Source organism: Mesoplodon bidens (genome assembly GCF_964165515.1).
Source record: "Mesoplodon bidens genome assembly, chromosome: 7".
Lineage (NCBI taxonomy): Eukaryota > Metazoa > Chordata > Mammalia > Artiodactyla > Ziphiidae > Mesoplodon > Mesoplodon bidens.
In genome coordinates, this window is record NC_138164.1 from 15413262 (window position 1) to 15437595 (window position 24334).

Sequence of the window (24334 nt, forward strand, 5' to 3'; positions counted from 1 at the left end):
ATTATGGCTAATCCAGGAGTGGGATTGGGACAACAAAGTAGAGTGGAGATAAAGGTCCTTGGCAGTAAGGTCATAGTTATGGGAAGTTGCCTAGGATGGTTGTGACTAGGATGGAAAAGGCAGAGACAGATGCCAGATTCTTCCTGTTCACGTAAAAGAATAAAAGAGTCAGTTATTTTACCAGCAAAACTTGCTTATTTGGGAGCAGCATAGAATTGCACTTTGGAACATGCAACTATGTCAAACCACAAATGATAGTCTGGTAAAGCAAAGGAGAGGGAACTCTTTTATAGAGGAGAAGGGGAAGTTGGAGGGGCTGTTATACACAAAAAGTCCTTTGGAGGAACCTGGGAATTCGGAGGATAGTGGCTTTTCATTTGCTGAGTTGTGAGTCTCTCATTGGCTGAGCTGTTGCCTGGCGAGGGGAAAATCTTCCTCCTGCTGTCAGAGATGCAAAGTACATCTCTTCCTGCTGGGATCTGTACTGATGACAAGTGGTATGTGTGTGAGAGCTCCCCCTTCTGGCCTCCTGACTCCCTTTTAGTGAGGTTTCCCTTTATTAGTTTTCACATTCTCCCTATATTGAAAGATGACCTGGAAATGAGTTATGACATTGACTTAGATAGTAGTGTAGTTGAGTGACAGCTCAACCTCCGTGGAGGGGGAGGTTTCCCTGCTGTCCCCCCACCTATCTGAAGGTGGGAGAACTTTGGGGAGAGGGAATTACGATATCCCATATTCTAGTTCCTATTTATGAGGAAAATTTGCCAAGAAGGTAGACTTTTCTAGTTGAGCTCCTTTGCTGAGAGATCAGTGAATGCTCTTTTATGAATAGATTTAGTCTGTGATTTCTCTGTGGAGAAGATTACTGTCAGTTTTTTTTCATATGAATGTGTTTGGAAAACTGCTGCTAAGCAACCTTTTGTCATTTCCTAATGTTTCTATAATCTGGTGTCAATGACTAATGATCTCATTGGACCAGTTATCTTCCCTCCAGCTATGCTGGCATCAAGTAAGTACATTAATAAACTTTAAGAAATACATTCATTAAAATCCAGGTAATCACTTTGGAGCTGGCCTTGGCAGTGTGTGAATGAGCCGGACAAGTTAGAGAAAATCTTGAGCCTGAAAGCTACTTTGTCTTTCAGGTTGGTTTGGGCACAGTAACAAGAGATGAATCAGTTGTAATTTAATGGGATCTGTCATTACTTTTATAAGATATATCACTTTAATATGATGCTTTGTCATTAATGTTTTAGTAATATGATAGTCTTAAAGAGAGTTGATATTCCCCGTTTTATTATTTCTTGGCTCCATGACAGGACTGTGCATTAAAATGCACTTAATATTTTAAAAGGGATGTCTAGGAAAGTAGTTAAAAAACAAACAAATCCCAAGTGGCTTGATCTGATTTATAAACTCTAACAATGTGCAGCTAATTGCAGATAGATTTTATTTTTCAAGGTATTGTGTCGCCTCTCTTGTGTATAACTTCTATATTGGAGCATAAGTCATAGAAATGTTATTTTGCCCAACATTAGGTTTGAGAAAATAGTTTCCAAGACAGGAATAGCAGAACAGTGTTATTTTATGCTGTACTTTCCCCTTTTATATAAGCCTGCTGAAGTTCAGAGGTCAGGCAAAGAGGTTTTTGAGGTAAAAGTGAGCTGGTAGAAATTTTTAGCAACAATGAAAAAACATAATTATCTAATATACAAATCTCATATTAGATATACCTTATATATGTATCACCCACAATCAAAGAAATAAATGCCAGTTACAATGACAGTCGTTTTTACTTGCCAAAATGGCAAAGCTTTATTTAAAAAGAGATCATACTCAGTGTTGCTCTGGGGGCAGGGGACTAGATAGGCACAACTTTAGTGGTACATATCCACAATGTGTCAACAGCTTTAAAAGTGTATACTCTTTGACTTAGCAGTTTCATTTTTAGAAGTTTGTCTTACAGAAATAATTGCAGGTCAAAACAAAAATGTACCCATAAGTATATTTACTGAAACGTTGTTTGGAATAGCAACAAAATGAAACAAAACGAAACCCAAAAAGTCTAATCCTGGAAGAGCAATTTTAAATTATGACACATTTTCATACTGTTGTAGAAAACTAAAGACATTGAAAGATAAACAATATGTGTTCTTAAGTGGAAAAAGCATATTTCATATGGTAAGTATGTATCGTATAGTTTCACTTCTATGTTGGTAGGTATACATATAGGAAAAAACTACAGACATACTCAAGGAATTTAGGGTGAGGTGTTGAGTTAGGTAATCCAGGTGGACCTGGAAGAAGTTGGGGAGATGATGGAGCTGAGCTTGAGGTGGAAAACGTTGAGCCAGGTGACAGACTACTGTTCACTAAAATGTCAGTGGTTGCATTCCGTAAGTGGTAACATTAGTGATTTTTTCTTCTTTTTTGATATGTATTTTCTAAAATTTCTATAATAAACATGTATTGCTTTGTAATAAAAACATAACAGTATTTAAAAAAAACAAACATGGAAAGGTGGTTTGGTGCTCAGCATTCAATGAATTGTCAGAAGCGTTTATGTTGTGAATTTACTAGCAAATAGGCTAATGGCATGTGATGTGATGATGATGAAAATGATTGTTAAATCACCTCATTTTTGTACCTTTAGCCATGACCATGATAATAATTTATCTTTTTATGGTATTTATGAAGTAAAAAGTTCATGTAACTGCACACATACAGATTTAATGATTCTGTGACTATTTCTGAAAAATTTCAGTGATCTTAGAGTTGTGCAAGAGTGAAACCCTAGACTAGATGAGACCTCTGTGTGCCAGGCTGGGGCTTTTCCGAGGCTCCAGTTTGTTGAGGAAATGATGAAAGTCATACCTTTGTCTTGCCATTTTGTTTCTTTATGTATGAGATCATTGTGAAAGTCCCTGACCCTCATTACGGTGAAACTGAGATTTTAAACATTCGTTTCTCTTTACATCCAAAATTCATCCTAGGAAAGAGGAAGAAGAATTCCAGTTATGTTTCAAACAACAGTCGTCAGTCTTTTCCTTACTTTCCTTCCCTTGAGCCCCTGGGCTCATCTTTGGATTATTATATATAGTACCCTCCTAGGATACTACTACTGAACATTAATGAGGTACCACTGTCCCAATCTCTTCTGTATCTCCTGGGCATGTCTAAAACGGTAGAAGGGGAAAAAACCTTTGGATTGACTGCAGAGGTTAGTGGAACCATGAAAATAATTGGCTTGTTAAATTGATTCGACAGACATTCATTAAGCACCTGCTATGCGCTTCGTATAATACATTGGTCTAGGCAGTGATGTTACAAAGATAGTGAAAAACCTGGGAGGAAGGAATAGAGTTACATAAAGTACTAAAGGGCACTGATAAGGAGATGATCAATTCTGTTTGGGAGTTGTCTAGAAAAGCATCTCATATACACATGTTTTTAGAGCAACAGAATACAGTTTTGCTTTGTTATTTAAAAAAAGGAATTAACATGCTTAGTCAACAGTGGCACTGTGTGCTCTTTTGGGTCCCAGTCTTCCCTAACTGCCCTGGTTGGATGCGATTGTTACTCCTTCAGATTCATAGTATTCTGTCTGTTTTCTTTACATTGTACATTTGCCCGATTCTGGAAAAATGTTAAAGATCTTAATGTTCTCATTTTAGTATATAAACCTCTTACTTTTTCTTTATCTTGTCTTTCTAATCTCATTTTCTCTCTGTTTTTCCCTTCATCATTTTATATTTTATCCAGTGTGACTTTTTATAAACTATCTTAAACATTTTCTGAATCAAAGTGAAATATAAATAAATGAGATGTTTGCCTTTTTGGTAGTATATGTCATGACTTTTATTAAAAATGTGAGCCACGGGCTTCGCTGGTGGCACAGTGGTTAAGAATCTGCCTGCCAATGCAGGGGACGTGGGTTCAAGCCCTGGGCCGGGAGGATTCCACATGCCACGGAGCAACTAAGCCCGTGCGCCACAACTACTGAGCCTGCGTTCTAGAGCCCACGAGCCACACCTACTGAAGCCTGGATGCCCAGAGCCCGTGCTCCACAATAAGAGAAGCCACCGCAATGAGAAGCCTGTGCTCCACAACCAAGAGTAGCCCCTGCTCGCCACAGCCAGAGAAAGCCCGTGCTCATCAACGAAGACCTAGTGCAGCCAAAAATAAATAAAATAAATAAATTTATTATAAATAAATAAATAAACTGTGAGCCAGTATAGAATGAGTCAGTGATTTAAGTACTTTTAACCCCACAATAGTGAGCAAAGTGCCTTGCATATAGTATATAGTGCATAGAAGTAGATATGCACTTAGTGTCTTGCGTGTTTGTTGAATGAATAATTGATGTACCTATGAGAAAGTCTGCTGTTTCGGGTCTCCTCTGCCTGCATCTGGTTTGCCTGTCTATCAGACTGCCTGCCCCGTTTGATCCAGATGAACTGGGTGAGTATATAACCAGTGTTTTGCTCAGCACACCTCCTTGTGTGTATGTATTTAAGCCTACTTCCAGACTAGATGCCAGGGAGTCAAGTGCATGGCAAAATGAAGACTGGCACTGAGGAAATTTCAAGAGAGGTAATCCAGTAATAATGGCCAGTGGTTCCTCTGAATCTTGTTCCCTCAAGTTGTTGAACTTCAGAGAGATGTAAAATGCTAGCATTAGGGTAGATCTGTGATTTTGTTTTGATAATGGATTAAAGTGAAAAGGTCATCCATGATATTGCTGTGGATGAATGTGATACTGATCAGGCAACATGGACCTGCCGATTTTTTTAAGTCTGCATGCTTCCATTAGCAGCTTAAGAATAGTGAAACGCTGCTGCTTATTCTTTTTACATCAAAAATAGAGAAGTACTGGGACTTCCCTGGTGGTCCAGTGGTTAAGACTCCACGCTCCCAAAGCAGGGGGCCCAGCTTTGATCTCTGGGCAGGGAACTAGATCCCACATACTGCAGCTAAGAGCTGGGGCAGCCAAATAGATAAATAAATACTAAAAAAAAAAAAAAAGAATAAACAAATACCATATTTTCATCCTGTTGAACCTGCCTCTTCTCATGCCACTGAGTTTGGGCAAGTTTATATGTAACTGATACTTTTCTGGTCGTAAAATTACAGCTATATTTAAGAGAATATTTTCTAATTTCTTAGAGTTAGGCTATAATATGGATTTAGGAGGTTTACTGTTTATTGTGTTTATTGAATAAAATTTTTCCCCTTGCTTTCAACTGTGAAAACAAGTGAGTGAAAGGCTTATTATCAAGGTGCACAGCATTTTGCTGGACCTCTGGATGATGTTTAAGGGAAAACGTAGTCCCTGCCCTCAAGGAGACTGTTGTCTTGTATAGTTAGAATGAACCAGGTACAAGCAGAGAACAGTCACAGTTTATCCTCAGGAGCTAGGTTGTTGAGAGGATTAGGAATGATCACTAGGAGATCAAAGTACTGGAGTCTTCTCAAAGAACCTGAACTGTGTTCTGGAAGGGTAGTTAATATTTGCACAGGTAGAAAGTAGGGGTAAGAGGTGCCTGGCAAGTGGACCTTTTAAGAAGACTGTAGTTGCTGCAAAGGCAGAAATGAAAAAGTATGTTTTGTGTGAAGTTGAGTGACGGAGTAGCAGGACGAACACTGATTGTTTGGGGGCAGTAATGGAGAGATTGTGTGGGGACAGGTTTCAGAGGATATTGAAAGCCAGACCCATAGTTTGAGTTTGTGAGTAAACATGGCTCCTCAGGCACTGTGAAAGGAAGATTTTAGGAAGTTTGGTCTGACAGTGATACTATAGGGGATAGTTTGCAGTATATATAACCATGGTCATGATGAGGAAATTAATTAGATAATCTCAAAGGGATTTTGTGATCATTTATCGATTCCTTACCGAGCACTGTTTGCCCTAAGTGCTTTAATCATTATTTCATTTAAACCTGACAGCTACCCCGTGAGTTAGATATTATTACTCTCTTTACCTTAACCAGTGAGGAAACTGAAGCACAGCAAGGGCAAGAAACTTTCTTGTCCCTTATTAGTCCCCAAACTAATAAGGATTAGAGCTTCAGAAAACATGGTCTTAACCACCATGCTCTAAAATATTCTGTTTTCCAGAGAAAATAAAGTGAACATTCTTTTCTTCTGTGTAAGTTTTCCCCCTTATTAATTCCCTATCTCCTTAACTCCAAAATGATTTAGTGGCCTTAGAACAAAGGTTTGCCTTGGGGATTTCAAGTAGGTTCGCTCATTTCAAACTCTTTTCAAAACCAGTAATTACTGGCTGCTTATAAATAAAACTTCGTAATTTCACTTTTTTCTTTCTAAACTGTGGTAAATCAAAACAACTTTAGACTGGACTTTAAGGAAGAAGGGAGGCTAGCAAATTTCACAAGTGTTTCTGGCTCGCTGAGTTTCTTTACCTGGGTCAGCTTATATAAACAGTAATAGTTTTTGTATTTATGTCTGTTTAAATATACCATTATACTTATTTAAATGTAAGCTGACAGAAGCTCTTTTGAAAAAAATAACACAGACACACACACAGTTTGGGTTTCTGCCGTCAAAAGATTCATCATGGATTGCGAATTCATTCGCGGTCATTCTAATTGATGGACATGCACTGTGTAATTTAGAAGAGGTTGTTGCTTGGCAGTTGGTGTTTTTGCTCCAGGTCCCCTTTGCCATTCGTGACAATTGGTCTCTTTGCAGCACATCTTTTTAGGACAAGGGATTGAGCTCCTGTAAAAGCATACAGAGGTTTTCCAACTAACGATTTTTCCTCTTATTTTTTTACTGTTTGGTTTCTTTGGCAACCTGGCCTCCCCTAGCACCCTGCTGACATCTTACAGCCCCTATTCCTCTCCCCATTCCCTTCCATTACTTGAGGGTTTTTTTCCCTTGTTGCTTTAGGTCTGCACTGGAAGAATATGCATGTTTTCTTAAATTTCCATTCCTGTATGTTTCTCAGAATATATTAGAAGGATAGAGAGAGAAAAGAAATCACTTACAGAAGCTAAGTAACCTTGTCTTTTTGGGTGTCAGCGTTTCTGCCATAAAAGGTTACGTTTATTCTGTTGCCTGTAGTGTCTTTTTGTTGTTGTTAAACAGTAATAAAAAATGTTTTCCAGTTAATCCAGACATTTTATAATTAAAATATGTTAGTAATGCAAGGTATTGTAGAGGGAAAAATAATCTGGAAATAGTGTGCATAGTTTGGTTACTATAGGGTTACTCTGTGATTTTTTTTTTTAATCGTGTCTATGAAAAAGCATTTCTGTTACTGTGGGGAGGGGAAAGGAAGTAAAGATCTAAAAGTCTGTTGTTCGTATTTGGTCCGTTAGTGATAACGTTTTGAATCCCAACTCCTCATGCTGTTACCTCACCATCCTGAGCAGTGGTGGCCATTTCTGCTACCTAAAGCCCGGTGAAAAGCCCTACTCATTTAAATACAAACAAAACAATTTGTACAGTTAATATATATTAGGTGCTGCATGGTTGATCCTGACTGGAGTGCTAGTTGCCATGTCACAAAACTTTGGAAATATTTTACTTTGGCCTCAATGTAATGTAATTTAAAAATATGCTGGAGAGCATATGGAGTGTATGTAGGTAAGAAGTAGATAAGAAAGGAAGAGATAGGAACAGAAATAGTAAGAATTACTACACAAATGCCTTTCCCTATAGGTGCAAAATATATGAGGTTTCTGTATGTGTGTCTAAATATTTGAAAAGATAAGATGACTCAGCCTCTCTTGGTGTGTGTAATAACTTGATGATATATGTGTATGAGTGTATATGTATATGTACATAGATGTGTGTGCTATAAGTTAAGAATGAAAAACCTGGGGACTTCCCTGGTGGCGCAGTGGTTAAGAATCTGCCTGCCAGTGCAGAGGACACGGGTTCAATCCCTGGTCCGGAAGATCCCACATGCTGCGGAACAACTAAGCCCGTGCGCCACAGCTACTGAGCCTGCGCTCTAGAGCCCGCAAGCCACAATTGCTGAACCCGTGTGCCACAACTGCTGAAGCCTGTGCGCCCTAGAGCCCGCACGCTCTAGGGCCCACGTGGCACAACTCCTGAGCCGGCGTGCTGCAACTACTGAAGCCTGTGCTCCTAGAGCACATGCTCTGCAACAAGAGAAGCCCTGCAGTGAGAAGCCCGTGCACCAGAGCAAAGAGTAGACCCCACTCGCCGCAACTAGAGAAAGCCCGTGCACAGCAATGAAGACCCAGTGCAGCCAAAAAAAAAAAAAGCACACAAAACAATGTATTCAAATAAAAGTGAATCTATTAAAAAAATAATAAAGCTGTGTTAAAAAAAAAGAATGAAAAATCTGCTGTAGAAGCAAGAAGAGGGAGGAATTAATTTTGCTTGAAGAAGTCAGGGTAGGCTGCATTAAAAACATTGCCCACAGACCTGGCCTTAGGAGAGTGCATGCGAATTACTAGTTGTGTACGTTGGTTAGTGCCAAAAAGTGTGGGGAGTGGGGAAGGGGGCAGTAGCTGGAATATTGGAAGATATAATTGAAAGGTAGGTTAGAGGCAGATTGTGAAATACAATTTGACTTCATTGTTTAAGCAATAGGCAATCACCAAAGTATATTTTTGGTTCAGTCTTTTAGATCAGATTCGTGTTTTGAGAGTATCTCTAATAATATAAAATAATGTGTACTTCATGACAGAAACTGTATGATAAATGATGAATTAGTAACTTAATTATTAGGATGATCAAATTATGCCTGGCTTCCCCCTTCCTTCAATTAAAAAAAAATCTGTACTGAGGTAGTTTTTGTTTTGTTTTGTTTTGGTTTTTTTTGCGGTATGTGGGCCCCTCATTGTTGTGGCCTCTCCCGTTGCGAAGCACAGACTCCGGACGCGCAGGCTCAGCAGCCATGGCTCACGGGCCCAGCCGCTCCGCGGCATGTGGGATCCTCCCAGACCGGGGCACGAACCCGTGTCCCCTGCATCGGCAGGCGGACTCTCAACCACTGCACCACCAGGGAAGCCCCTGAGGTAGTTTTATATAGTGATTGAGTTAGTATCTGATATTGAACTCCTAGTCTCCCACTTATTAGCTGTTTCTCTGACTTTGGATAAGCCTCAATCTCAGTTTAATTCATTGGTAAAACAAGCACAGTAATGCCTACCTCAGAGCACTGTTTTGAGGATTAGATTGAATGAGGTAATATACATAAAGCCCAGTACTTCACACAGAAAACTTATCTATGTAGCGATTATTATTTTGTGATACTGCTTTCGTGATAGAAGAACATTTTTGGAATGTGAGGGATTAATGGTTTGGGGAAGTGAAGCAGGAGACCTTTGGTAAGTAGATTAATTAGGAAGTAGATTAATTATTGCTTTATCCAAACAATGCTTTTAGGTGACAAGGGAATTCAGAGTAGAAGAGAAGATTTGGCAGTGGAACAGAAAATGTGATCAGTTTAATTATGGATGGGCTGACTTTCCAGTATAATGGAGAAGATGAGGGTGATATCCAGGGGGTGATGGTTGGAAATATGAAGCCTGGAGATACAGACATGGAAGCTATTATGGTCTGATTGGAGATATCTGAGTCTGGGAGGAGTGACGGAGTAGCAGCCTAAGCAGAGAGAGAGAGCCTTAAGGAAAACTAAGGTTTAAGAATTGAGAGCCTGTCAAAGAGGTTATTCCTGTTTGACTCTAGTTCACTGGTCTTTTGTCCTGTATTCTCTTTTTAAATTTATTTATTTACTTACTTACTTACTTGTTTGTTTATTTATTTATTTATTTATGGCTGCATTGGGTCTTCGTTGCTGCGTGCAGACTTTCTCTAGTTGTGGTGAGCGGGGGCTACTCTTCATTGTGGTGCACGGGCTTCTCACCACCGTGGCCTCTCCCGTTGCAGAGCACAGGCTCTAGGCACGCGGGCCTCAGCAGCCATGGGACGAGGGCTCAGCAGTTGTGGTGCACGGGCCCAGTTGCTCCGCGGCATGTGGGATCCTCCCGGACCAGGGCTCGAACCCGTGTCCCCTGCATTGGCAGGTGGATTCCCAACCACTGTGCCACCAGGGAAGCCCCTGTCCTATATTCTTGAAGAAACCAGAGAAATAATGTTTTTTAAATGTACTTTTAAATATTTATTTTAATAAAATAATCCGTACTGTTATACTAAGATATTCAAATCTGTATTCTTCAGGCCTGTAAGTTTAGACTTGTTGCTTTATTCATTAATGTATACAGGATATACCCAACTTTGGTTAGCTTTCTGACTGTTGGGGCTCATTCATAACATTTTCTCCTGTTCTCTCTGAAAGGGGGAAAATGTTCATTCTTTAATCTGGGGAAGCTCTCTGATGTTGGCAGGTTTCCTCCTCCTCAAGTCTAGACACTTGGCCTCTATAGTAGCTTTGTATTCAGGAAAGTTCTCACCTCTGAATTGTAGACTTAGTGCAGATTTGCTGGTACTTGGCTAGTCAAGAGCCCTACAGTGATTGGTATTAGTAAACACCATGTTGTATTGCTTGCCAAGCAGCTCGCATAGTCGGTGTGTCTGGCCATAGACTTTACATGATTGCACCGTTAAAACACAGACTGTCTTATTGCCTTCTCACAGAATGTCTACGGTTTCCAATTTATTTTTTTCTGAGGGAGAGGGGAAAAAGAATCTTTTGCCCCTGTCTCCGGACTGATATTTCAATTTTAGCAGCTTTGGATCTGGTGTAATAAAATATTAAAGAGACTCGGAAATTACTGTATTAGAACAGAAGTTTCAATTGCTTATTTCCCAGTTTGCAGTAAGGTTTAACTTAGGCCCTATGTGTATTTTTAGTTACCTTTTTGAGTTACACTATCAGAAACTATCTTGCTTAGGTTAAAGATTTAGTTGTTAATTGTCCCGCCTCGTCCTACTTCATGTGTCACAATCTACACATGGGATTTTAACTTGGAAATCCAGAGTAATAGGAAGTTAATTCCACAGGGTCACGTCTAATTTTTCATTTTAATTTACTCAATCCCTTCTTTATCTATCCTTCTTCCTTTCTTTCTTTATATTTTTGGCTGCGTTGGGTCTTCGTTGCTGCGCGCGGGCTTTCTCTGGTTGCGGCGAGCCCGGGGCTACTCTTCGTTGCTGTGAGCGGGCTTCTCATTGTGGTGGCTTCTCTTGTTGCGGAGCACGGGCTCTAGGTGTGCGGGCTTCAGTAGTTGTGGCACGCGGGCTCAGTAGTTGTGGTTCACAGGCTCTAGAGTGCAGGCTCAGTAGTTGTGGTGCACCGGCTTAGTTGCTCCACGGCATGTGGTATCTTCCCGGGCCAGGGCTCAAACCCGTATCCCCTGCATTGGCAGGAGGATTCTTAACCACTGTGCCACCAGGGAAGCCCCCTTTCTTTATCTTTAGACTACTAACCGAAAATAACTTGGGTTGCCTTTAGTTTTAATAGAGAACCTTTATTAGGATTTTATGGTGCTGTATCTTTTTGGTCCTGGAGGTGTGTGTGGCAGCGTGTGTGGGGTGGTGGGCTGACCTTGTCTTCTTGATCTGTAGGGACTTAGAAAGATAGTTTGTATCGGTGTTGTTTTCAGGAAGCACAGTGGCAGAATACTGAAGTGCAAGTTTGTACAGACTTTAAAGAAGTGTAAAGTGGGCTATGAAGTTACAATGTTAAATTAGTTTCCGGTCTGCCCATGTTGTTTCCAAAGTTCACTTTACATTTTAAAAGCCCTTACTGATTTTTAAAGCAAATATAGAGAATTGCATGAAAACACAGATCATCTGAGGGACATTTGAACTCGCAGAAATAATGAATGTAGAAGGAAGAGTGCTGCTGGCTAGGCGTTATAGGCTAGAAACCTGCATTTAAAGTTTAAACGGCTTGGGTAAGATGACTTATTTTCCTGGTTTATCCTTATATTTTTTACCCCTGCGTCCCTTTGCCATTATCGCCCACAACATAGAAGAATATTCTTTTGTTTATTGTAGTTTTATTTGGAAGAGAGACTAGAGTGTGGCTTGTATAGGGGCAAGAGGGAGAATTGAGGTCTTTTCAACATTAGGCATTTCTGTCTAGGGACACGGCACGTGTCCTCATTTAGGTCCTTTAATAACGTTTTCTAGCTTTCTCCATAAAATTCTCACGCATTTTTGTAACGCTTTTTCCAAGGCTTGTGATAGTTTGTGGCTATTGTGAATGTGTTCTTTTAAAACATATTATCATCATCACATCTTCTTATAAATTAATGTTGGTATATTAGAAAGTTACTGAATTTTTATATGCTGGGATCTCATAATTTATTTTGTACATAGGTTTTACTTATCCCTTCAGTGCTTCAGTTTCATCATCTGTGAAACAAAGGGCTTGGGTTAGAATAAGATATTTCTAGTGTTAACATTACATGGTTCTGTGTTGAGGTAATGTCCTTTACATACTTCAAGAGGTGAGTGGGAGTTGTACCACCCAACTACAGGTGAGTTCTGTGAATACAGCCAAACCTAGCTTTTGTTCATATGTGTTTGTGTGTGTTTAACACACTCAGTTCTCTGTATAATGATTCTTGAACATCTTGAGGTAAAGAGTGAATACTTAACATTTAAAAAATAACTCACAAAAGTACAGTTTCTTATTCTGGTTGAAATGGTTTACTATTATCTTTTCACCCTGCATTTTAGTTTGTTGCTGTGTTAGATTTACTGCCTATTTTCCCTCCTAAAAATAGATGGTCTTTAAGTCACAGTTTTTATAAATATTTGCATCTCAAGTCAAATTTTTTCCTACAACATGGGTTTCATTTGGTGAGTTTCACTGGAGCAGGTTATGTTAAGGGAGTTTTCTACCACATGTTTATTCGCTTCCATACCTCTGTCCCAAGTATCCTGTGTGCCAATGTCAGAAGATTCCACTGGGAGTGTGGGTAGTATTCTTGGAGAATTATTTTAATATTTATTTCTGCTGGGTGGAGGGAAGCAGATGCTGTACTTGTTATCTCTGACAATTCAATCCTAACCCCCACGTATCCCTCAACAACATGCCATCTTTTTTATCTTTTATAAAAACATAGGTTATATAAGTTATCTAGATGTTGGTCAGGAATTTGCTTGAACAAACTGAAATGGCTAAATGAACTTTCACCCTAATTTGAATAGGGGTCCAGAAAATGAATTCAGGGCAAAGGTTGGCAGAGGTCATATTGGGGTGGCCTTGAGCTAGTACCAATATGTATGTATGTATGTATGTATGTGTGTATGTATGTATTTACATTGTGGTAAAATTAACACTAACATAAAACTTGTCATTTTACCTGTTTTTCAGTATACAGTTAAGTAGTGTTAAGTACATTCACACTGTTGTGCAACCAAACTCCAAAACTTTTTTCATCTTGCAAAACCGAAACTCTATGCCCATGAAAGAATTCCCCATTTCCCCTTCCCCCCAGCCCCTGGCAACCACCATTCTACTTTCTGTTTCTATGAGTTTGAACCAGTAGTTGTTTTATGAGAACTTGACCTCCTTTTTGTCAGCTAAATGGAATTTGAGGATGAAGAAGAGAGTAATCGATTACTGTTAAACCAGTAGCCATTCTCCATAATCACATGAGTGTTGGCAGTTGCCAAGCCTGAAACTGGAGCAACAGCCAGTCTTCAGTAACGTGGAGTTTGGAAATTCCTATTCCTTTTGTTGAGGAAGAAGAAGAGGATGATAGTTAGTGACTAACAGTTACTGGGCACTTATTACTTGCCTGAGGTTGGAGGAAAGACCTGCTTCTTCTAGAATGAAAAAGAAAAGGCAAATTTGGGTGCATGAAGATATCTAGAGACATGAAATTGAGGAAATTCTTCATGTCTGTTTTCTCTATCAAGCACAAGAGTGGGTCATTTGTTGAAAGTTAGGGATTTGAGCTTGGCTAGAGGGCTCGAAGAAAGTGACAGAAGTTTGGAATTGCTAGGAAACAGGGTAGGGACCCAGTCAGGAATAAGTAGAATAATAATAATAGTGTTGGTACTAATAACAACAATAAGAACAGCCAGTATTTATGAGTTATCTGTTCTATGCCAGCTACTGTTCTAGGTGATTTATCTTTTAACCTTTATAGCGACTTTATTAAAGTAGTTGTTCTACAGATAAGAAACTAAGTGGTAGAGTTGGGATTCCAATTTCATTCTCTTGCCTCAAGCCCAGGCTCTTTTCTTCTTTCTACACCGTTAATGACATTGGGATTCTCTACTTGATATCAAAAGCCAGAAGTTTAGAGTGTAACAAAAAAATTGTTCTTCAGAAAAAGGTGGAAGAGTGGACTGAAAAAAATGTATATATCCAAAATATAACAAATATATTGATGCCTTTTCGCCCCAACCAGACTGATTGATGCCCTTGATGGGTTGCTTCACTAACTGAAGTGAGCTACCGCAGCCCTGTAGAAACCCAGACCTGGTTATGTGACTTAACAGTTAGAGGTATCTGAAATTATAAACTCATTTCCTCCTTAAAGCCTGTGTGTCTAAAATACTGAATTGAGGTTAATGCTAGTAAGTCCTTCAGTTTCTATGCAGGAGTAAATGAGGACCTTTTTATTTGTAGTTATACTATTCATTGAATAGGCATTAGTTGCACTGATTTTTTTGGGTGTGTTAACGGACAGCATTACAAAGTATAATTTTTTTAAACAATAACATCTTTATGCAGGTACATTATTGCTCTAAATAAATGCAAAATTTATTTAAAAGATAGCCCCTTAGAATCATATATACAAGCTTAAGTACTTGTTTTGCTTTTATTGGATGTGTATGAAGGAACTTCCAGAGATGTAGGTGAACAAATGAAGGCCAAAAGAATTCTGATGTAAAGCAAATCAAAACAGATTAAGTTATAACGAAACCTCTGCTGACTAGCATTTTAATGTCCAGATGGACAAGCAAGCTCTTATTAATTTACCAAGGGTAAACTCATCTAGTTTGATCAGCTAATTAATTTCTAGGCTGTAATTAGTTTATATGAATACCCTTATTACTCAGATGGGAAAACTCATTGCTGTGTTATGCTTTAGATTTACATTGCCTAAAACTATAGAATGTAGCTTTGCTCCCCAAATCAGTATGTCAGATTACTTATAATTCAAACTGAGCACTTACCTTTTCCAGGTTCAACCCTTTTAATCTTGGTCATATGTCATGTGCTAAAAGTATCCTGTGGACTCTCTACCTTGTTAAGACGCTAACTCTTTGATTTTAATATAAGGAAAAGAACTATCAATAAAGTACGACATGAAATACAGTATAGATGGATTTTATCAACTTGGTAAACACAAACTACTATACAATAGGGCTTTGTTGCAGACTCTTTTTATAAGTGGAAAACTCTTCCAAAAGACATTTTTGAAGTTTTCTATGAAGAAAGATTGCTAGTGAATGAAAAGAACCTTTTGTAGACCTCTACTTGGGAGTCTGGTAACTGGTACTTTGGGATTCTATACACAGAGCTCCAAGGCTGGGAGAATATCTCAGAGTAAAGCTATCTAAGTTTTGCATCCAAAGCTATTAATTTCTTCAATTATGAGAAGAAACCACAGATTGTGTAATGGCCTTGGTATTTTGTTGGTACGGAGAGGATGATCTCAGAAGACTTGTAAGCCTATGTTGGGATGTGTGTGACATGTGCCTTTTCTCCGATTTTTTTAAATTTCAACAGTTGTAGACACATTTTTGAAACCGTAGATATCCTAAGTTAGCAAATCTGAATCAGTGCACAAAGCGACCATTTTTGCCAGTACCAAATGCATACTTTGCTGAGTTTTCTAATCTGGGCTCCAGAGTTTATACATAGCAAATTCTAACATCTGCCAAGTTCTGTTATGACCCAGAGGGGAGTAGCGCAAAGTGGGATGAAGAATCTGGAAAAGCAAGCTGCCTGTAGGGTAAATTGCATTTTGGAATTTGCTTCCATGTGGATTTTCTCCTCATGGACCACTGTGATGTTTAGCAGGCTGAGCTGGAAAGGTCATATGGTACAAGATGAAGAACAATAAATGGTCTGTTCAGTGACTTAGTCTTAAGCCTCCTGCAGTGCCGACTAACGGCTGTAATAGCCATTTTTCCTCCGGGATAGAAGGGTTTGGCTGTCATCTTTTGGGGAATATGGTAATTTGTAGCCATTGCTTTCAGCATGGTGGGGAGATCGGACGCGCAAAGGCTTTATTCCAATAGCTTATAGCTCCTTTTTTTCATGAACTGCTGTTTCTTTAGTCTTAAGAATATGTTTCAAAAAATGCATATGAATATTAAATCCAGTTAATTCATTTTCATTTTGCCAGAGAGAGCTTGAATCTTCCTCTTCCTACATGACATTGACCTCATCTTTTTTTTTTTTTTTTTTTTAATTTTTACCTTAAGACATTGGCTCCAGAAATAGTTTGTTGTTTTTTCCTTTAAATCGGTACAGTTTCCTTTACCTTGGGTTGTGGTGCAGTTCTAAATCATGTTTAAAATACATACAAGGGGACTTGCCTGGTGGCTCAGTGGTTAAGAATCTGCCTGCCAATGCAGGGGACACGGGTTCGAGCCCTGGTCTGGGAAGATCCCACATGCCGCGGAGCAACTAAGCCCATGTGCCACAACTATTGAACCTGTGCTCTAGAGCCCACGAGCCACTACTACTGAGCCCAAGTGCCACAACTACTGAAGCCTGCACTCCTGGAGCCTGTGCTCCGCAACAAGAGAAGTCACTGCAGTGAGAAGCCCACGTGCCTCAAGGAAGAGTAGCCCCTGCTCACTGCAACTAGAGAAAACCCACGCAGCAAGGAAGACCTAACACAGCCAAAAATAAACAAATAAAATAAATAAATTTAAAAAAATACGTACAAGGGCATAGAGCCTAATAGAGTTTAAAAGATGTGAAGAATCTGGGGCAGAAGTTACCGTTTCTAATAAGTTTAAGTTCCCTCTGATTTGCTTTGTGTGAAGTGTATTAATTAAGGACATTTTCCAATGCATTTCCATCCAAGTAAATATGATATTTTACGTAGCTGCCTTTTAAAAACATAGATGTATTCCTGACATTATTTATCTTTTTTTAGTAAGTGAAATAGCTTAAAATGAATGGTGAGTAATTTCTTTGACAGTAATATGGTAGATGAGATGTGCAGAGAATTCCCTCTGTTCAGAACATTTTAAAATGAAGCTGGGGAAAGGAAAAATATATGTAAAATACTGGAGCCCATGTGAGAAAAACAACTGAAGGCCTTGAAAGGACTAGAAAGCATGATTCTACAATGTAGAGTAAGCACTGATGGTGGTGTTTGTGCTGAGGGTTTTCTATGGGTTTAGAGCAAAAGGGAGGAGGGACAAGAGAAAAAAATAGTGTCCAAGCAGAGTGGGAAGTCATATTAGAAACTGCCCTATATAAAACTGGGATCCCAGAAAGGTGACTTCTCAGTGCATGAGTATTAGAAAAAATTCCCTGCATACAGAGACTTGCATATTAATGCCTTGGATCTGAATGGAGAAGGGGAAAAAGTCTCCCAAGAAACTGCCTAAACAGAAGCTTGCCCTCACATGTGTTTGCAGCCAGGATTTTGCACTACCTGTGAGGCCTGAAAATCTCTCAGCTGCTAACTTTGTCGTTAGTAGTCCTAGTTGGTTGTGATTCCCAGAGTCTGGGAGAATCAAATTTAAATCTCTGTGGACAGACCTCAAAAATTTTTTATGGATAAAGTTGCAAGAAATGTGAGCTTGCACAAGAAGACAAGCAACTATGAATGAGTCAGGTGTAGCAGATTATATTTTCCAAAGATGGCTGCCGCAGTATTTCCCGACCCATGTGCCCTTCTAGAACCTTGCTATTCTGCTATCAAGAAGTAGAGTCTGGGGCTTCCCTGGTGGCTCAGTGGTTGAGAGTCTGCCTGCCGATGCAGGGCGCACGGGTTCATGACCCGCTCCAGGAAGATCCCACATGCCGCGGAGCAGCTAGGCCCGTGAGCCAAGGCCACTGAGCCTGCGCGTCCGGAGCCTGTGCTCCGCAAAGGGAGAGGCCACAACAGTGAGAGGCCTGCGTACCGCAGGAAAAAAAAAAAAAGTATCACACTGATTGAAATGTCTCATTCCACTGAACCTAGCCAGGCCTTTCTGACTGCTTTGACCAAAAGTCAGTCAACAAAATATACAACGGAAGTGATATTATGTGAATTCTGAGGCTAAGTCATAGAAATGCCACACACCTTCCTTTCTCTCTTGGGATGCTCATTCTTGGAACCCATCACCATGCTGTGAAAAAGCCCATGCAGTCCATGGAGAGACCCATGTGGAGAGGAACTGAGGCCTAAGCTGCCAGCTGCCAGCCAATGCTAATTTACCAGCCTTGTGAGAAGCCTCTGGAAACTGGATCCTCCAACTTCCTGTCAAGCAGACCTAGGTGGTGCCACATGGAACAGAAACAAGCTGTCCTTTCTGAGCCCTGGGCAGACTGCAAATTTATGAGCAAAATAAGTGATTGTTGTTGTTTGAATGCACAAAGTTCTGGAGAGGTTTGTTATACAGTGTTAGATAACTAAAACATCAGTGGTAATCCTTAGTCTTGTAAAAACTATAGATGTTTAAAGAAATAAAAGAGGGGATTAAAATTACGGTATGGTGAAGAGACTCAAAATTGTTGAGGAAGGTGTGAAAGAAGAGCTCAGTCTCAGCAGAACTTCTAGAAATAAAAAACAGATGACAGGGGCTTCCCTGGTGGCGCAGTGATTAAGAATCTGCCTGCCAATGCAGGGGACATGGGTTCAGTCCCTGGTCCGGGAAGATCCCACATGCTGTGGAACAGCGAAGCCCGTGCGCCACAACTACTGAGCCTGTGCTCTAGAGCCTGCGAGCCACAACTATTGAGCCTACGTGCCACAACTACTGAAGCCCGCATGCCTATTACCCGTGCTCCGCAACAAGAGAAGCCATTGCAATGAGAAGCCTGCGCACTGCAGCAAAGAGCAGCCTCCGCTCTCTGCAACTAGAGAAAGCCCACGTGCAGCAACAAAGACCCAACGCAGCCAAAAATAAATAAATACATTTAAAGAAAAAAAAGACAAAACACAATGGAAAGATGATATAGATTGGATAGAATTCAAGAGTGAAGTGGAAGATAGATCTGAAGAAAATTTCTGAAATTTAGTACAGAGAAAGAAGAGATGGGACATACGAGGTTTAGTGGCACGGAGAATAAGATACCACATATGTCTGATTTAGCAGTTATCAAACTTTTTGATATTAGGACTTCTTACGCTCTTAAAAATTATTGAGAACCCAAAATTGCTTTCTTTCCCCACAAATCGGATTTTTTCTCTGAATCTTAAACATATTCTTGGATTGGTGGCTCATTTCCACCAGCCCGTTCAACTTTAGCATTTGTCTCATCCCCAGTGGCTTTTCCAGAACTACCACCTTCACCATGAAGCTCAAACTTAGTCCCAGTTCATACTTAGACTTCTTCAGCCTTTTTACTTTTCTCACAAAGACATCATGGAGTGGATAAATAGATTGGCAAGCCTTTTCTGTCTTTTTCAATGCTGTCTGGAATCAATTTATTGACCACTTTTTCCAAGTCATTTGTCTGCACCTCTCAGGTCATGATTACTACCATCGTCTTCCAAGTTTGGTGGACCTGTTGATGCTCAGTGTAAGAGGTCTTCTGCATCAGAGTGTTGTGTTTTTAAATAAAACCAACACAGAATAGACGAAGCAAGTAACCATTGGTAGTGTTGACATCAACATGAGCTTCAATCATGGTCTGCCATTTTGACCACGGAGCACATTTTGTCATGGCTAAGATTCATTCCATGGAAGTTAGTCAGGCAGTTTTTGCCTTGAACATCCTCAGTAATTAGCTTGACTTTTCAAAACGCGACTTCAGCCTTCTGCAGATCAGCAAGGCTCACTTCAAAAATACTACCCTTGGGCTTCCCTGGTGGCGCAGTGGTTGAGAGTCCACCTTCTGATGCAGGGGATGCGGGTTCGTGCCCCGGTCCGGGAGGATCCCACATGCCACGGAGCGGCTGGGCCCGTGAGCCATGGCCGCTGGGCCTGCACGTCCGGAGCCTGTGCTCCGCAACGGGAGAGACCACAACAGTGAGAGGCCCGTGTACCGCAAAAATAAATAAATAAATAAATAAAATACTACCCTTGAAGCCATCAAATGTGATTTTCATTCCTTGAGTTCTTATAACTAGTGGTTTTCCAATATTTCTTATAGTGAGCATACTGGTGCTTTTATGTCATACCAATTTTTCTTAGGAAATGCATCAACCACTTTCTTCTTGACTCCCATTTTGCTGCCTTTTGTAAGACGCTTGTTCTTTTTTTTTTTTTACAGTAGGAAAAAATCACTTATAATATGCTTTTATCACCTTCAAATAGTCTAGGTAATTTGCGCTAGACTAAAAGTGAGGCCTCCTAGAAGGGCGCTTGTTCTTGGCGACCACCATGGTGCTGCTCATAGAGCCAAAAGGGCCAAGTTGCTTTTTCGTATGTGGGTTACACTTATAATTTGGAGACGTTTCTGCATATCTGTTATAGTTCAATAAAAAATTTACTTAAAAAAAGACACCATAAAGAGAGTGAAAAAATAAGCCACAACTTGAGTGAAGATGTACTGACAAAGTTCATCTAGAATATAAAAGAACTTTTCAAATTAAAAAAAAAGAAATTAGGAAAGTCGTGAACAAGTTTATTTCACAGAGGCAGAAATAAATGGTCTGTGAACATATGAAAAGATCCTCAACCTTTTCAGTAATCAAGGAAGTGCAAATTAAAACAGTGAGGAACTCTTTGCTCCCCACCACTCACCAGACTGGGAAAAATGAGAAATAACAGTTGTTGGTGATGATATGGAACAGTGGGAACAGTCCCACTGTTGGATATGACCATTTTGGAAAACAATTTGGCTTTACTTATTGGTTCCTAAATATATACCCTAGTGAAACTTTTGTATTCATGGCCCTGGAGACAAGTATAAGAATATTTAAAATACTGTTCATAATAGCTAAAAATGCAAACAACCTAAATGTCCAGCAACTGTAAAGCAATAATAAAGATGGTATATTTGTAAAAGGATGACTGTTTAGCATAAATATTGTGAATTAGGTACCACTGCATGCATCTTCATGGGGGAATATTACAAATACATTATAAGGATCAAAAAAGGCAGTTAATTTTTAAAAAAAGGCAGTTAACAATGATCAGTCTGATTCTCTTGATATAAAATTTAAAAACCGGCAAATCTAAATAATATGTTGTTTGGTGATACATATAGGGTAAAATTGTAAAGAAAAACAAAGGAATGATAATATAAATTTTAGGATAGTGATTGTCTTGGGATAGGGACTAGAATAGAAAAGCACATAAGGAACTGTGGTTTGTATGTGACGTATTTCACAATAAAAATTTCTATGAGCATATTGTTAAAAAGAACCCCAGAGTGATTCTTTTTCTAAGGAAAGATTTGGTAATGCAAAATACTAGTTCTTAATTAATCTTTTGGTAGGTGTTCTTACATATAAAATCCTCCGGTAAATATATTTTGAATTTATTTTTCACGGTTTCTTCATGTCAACCTTGCTAAGTAGGGAGCATGACTAGGAAAAAGATGAAACAAGGAGGATTTATCCACAAGTTCAAGTTCAGGGGTTGTAGCCTTAGAATGAGAAATTAGACCTCTTATCCTACCTGTCTTAAAGTTGACTTACTATTTTTAAAAACAAAAGACTGTTCTTAGTTTATGTTTTTGGTAAGCAGCAGAGGCACTCTTTTGCCTCTACCCCTAGCCTGAGTCTGCTGTTTTTAAAAATCTCCATGCATTGACATCTCTTCCTTTTCTGAAGGAATGCTAAAGCCAATAATTACACACAGACCTGACCTACTTTGGAGGAACCAGAGGACAAAGAAACCCTCACTTTTCTTTATCCTTTTTTGGTTAAAAAGCAGAGATTTGGGGAGGTGAGGGCCAGAACTTCCTATATCTATCCTTTGAAGAGTCTAACACAGTTTGTCCCTGTTTCATATATTAGAAGTTTTCCCGTGTGTGTTGTCTGTAGACTAATGGACTTAATGCTAATGAATCCTTTGCATATCTGCTGATCTAGAAGTGTTTGGCCCTTTCCCAAGAAAATAGGAGGAAAGAATTTATTGATTTTTAAAAAAATTGTCTTATTTTATGTATTTGATTTTGTAAGCACCTCAGTCCTTTCTTTTTTAAAAGAAGTAGTTAGGATCTAACATACACACTTACGTTAATGAATGAATTAATTGGAATAAAAATTTGGAGTAGTCATCCCCTTTAGTAATTGTTGTGGTTGCCTAGTAACTGTTACTCCAGTTCTTTCTTAGTTCTATTTCTCTGTTGTTATTTTGCTAAGTTGGTAGGTTATTTTCATCTCAATTTTTAATATTTGCTTTATCAATTGACCTTTTAAAAAATAATTTTAAAAGTTCCCCCTAAATCACAAGCAGAAATCTCTTTGGTTTGGTTCATTAATAGTTGCTATTAATAATTAATAGTTGCTAAATAATTATAAACAGTTGCTCTGGGTTCTGGGTCCTAGGTCCTGTGTTGGGTGCTTGAGACTTTACAAAACCCATTGTTTTGTGTAATTAACATCAACCTTAAGAGAGTAAGGTGAATATCAACATCTAGAATATCAAGAACTAGGAGACAAGGCAGTATATGTAAGGACAGATCAGTGGAATAGGTTCAGGAGTCCAGAAGTAAAAGCCAAATGTGGCCATTCGACTTTTGACAGAGTGCCAAGACAATTAAATGGAGAAAGAATAGTTTTTTCAACAAATGATGGTGGGACAACTGGATATCCACATGCAAAAGAGTGAAGTTGGACACCTGCTTTACACCATACACAAAAATTAGCTGAAAATGGATCATAGATATAAACGTAAGAGCTAAAACTGTAAAACCCTTAGAAGAAAACATGGGAGTAAATCTTTGTGATCTGGAGTTAGGCAGTGGTTTCTTAGGTATGACACCAAAAGCACAAGGGACAAAAGAAAAAACAGATTAAATTGAACCACATCAAAATTAGAAACTTTTGTGCTGTACACAATACCATCAAAAAAGTGAAAGACAAATCACAGAATGAAGAGAAAGTATTTGCAAATCATATATCTGATAAGGGATTTGTATTGAGAATATATAAAGAACTCTTACAACTCAATAATAAAAAGACAACCTAATTAAAAATGAACAGAGAGGGTATACAGCTGGCCGATAAACACATAAAAAGATGTTCAACATTATTAGTCATTAGGAAAATGAGAATTAAAACCACAATGAAATATCACTTCATACCCATCAGGATGGCTATAATTAAAAAAAGATGGACAATAACAAGTATTGGTGAGAAATTAGAACCTTCTCCTGCATTACTGATAGGAATGTAAAATAATGTAGCCTCTTTGTCATTTCCTAACTAGAAGAAGGATAGTGCCATTTATAGAAATTGGGAAATGAGAAATAGGGATAATGATATTGGATTTTGTACAGTTGAATTAAAGATGTCTCTGGGACATTCAGGTGTTATGGTACCCACTGCTTAAAACTTTTTAATCATAGCTTTCAGGATAAAGTCCTCCAAATCACTTTCTTTCCTAGGGCCTATGAGGCCCTCCTGAGTCTGGTCTTCCTTCTCTACTCTGTTCTAAGCACACTCGTTTTCTTTCAGTCTTTGTTTGCCATGCTACCTCTATTTTGGGACCTTTGAACATTCCTCCCCCCAGTTAATGCCTGTTCATCTATCAGAGCTCAGTTAAGTATCGCTTCCTCATGGGAGTCACTGCCGACTCCCCAGTCCAGGTAGGAGCAGCACACGTTTTTATTTCATGGTTTCTGTGGGTCAGGAGACCCTCTGCTCAGGGTCTCATAAAGCTGTAATCAAGGTCTTGGGTGGGTTGCATTCTTATCTGGAGGCCCCAGTGGGGAAGAACCCACTCCAAAGACCATTCAGGCTACTGGTAGAGTTTATTTTTTTGTGGCTTTATGACTGACTTTTTGCTGGCTGTTGGCTGGAGGCTGCCCGCAGGTTCTAGAGAGGTGGCCAACAGTTCTTTGAGACCATTTACAGTTCCTTTTCTTGGGAGCTTCTCAAACATGGCCACTTGCTTCATCAGGACTTCCAGCTTGATGGAGGGGAGAGAAGAGATTACACAAAATCGTGAATGAATGTATGGTGTGTGCAATCACTGGAGGTTAGTCACCTTAGGGTCTGTCTGCTACATCTTATGACTTCTGTAGAGAATATTTAATTTTGAGTAGGTCTGCACCCAGTGAGTCTTTTTTTTTTTTTTTTTTTTCCCGGTATGCGGGCCTCTCACT

The 24334-nt window shown here is 39.3% G+C and overlaps 1 protein-coding gene and 1 pseudogene across 5 annotated transcripts in view; one reads left to right on the plus strand and one right to left on the minus strand.

The window, feature by feature from the left end:
* SIK3 (SIK family kinase 3) overlaps window positions 1–24334 on the plus strand; it is a 247560-nt gene that overhangs the window by 101245 nt on the left and 121981 nt on the right. The gene's annotated exons all lie outside the window — the stretch shown is intronic.
* On the minus strand, window positions 13288–20305 carry LOC308620644 (small ribosomal subunit protein eS1-like; annotated as a pseudogene). Its single transcript has one exon. The product of its transcript is annotated as a small ribosomal subunit protein eS1-like (transcript).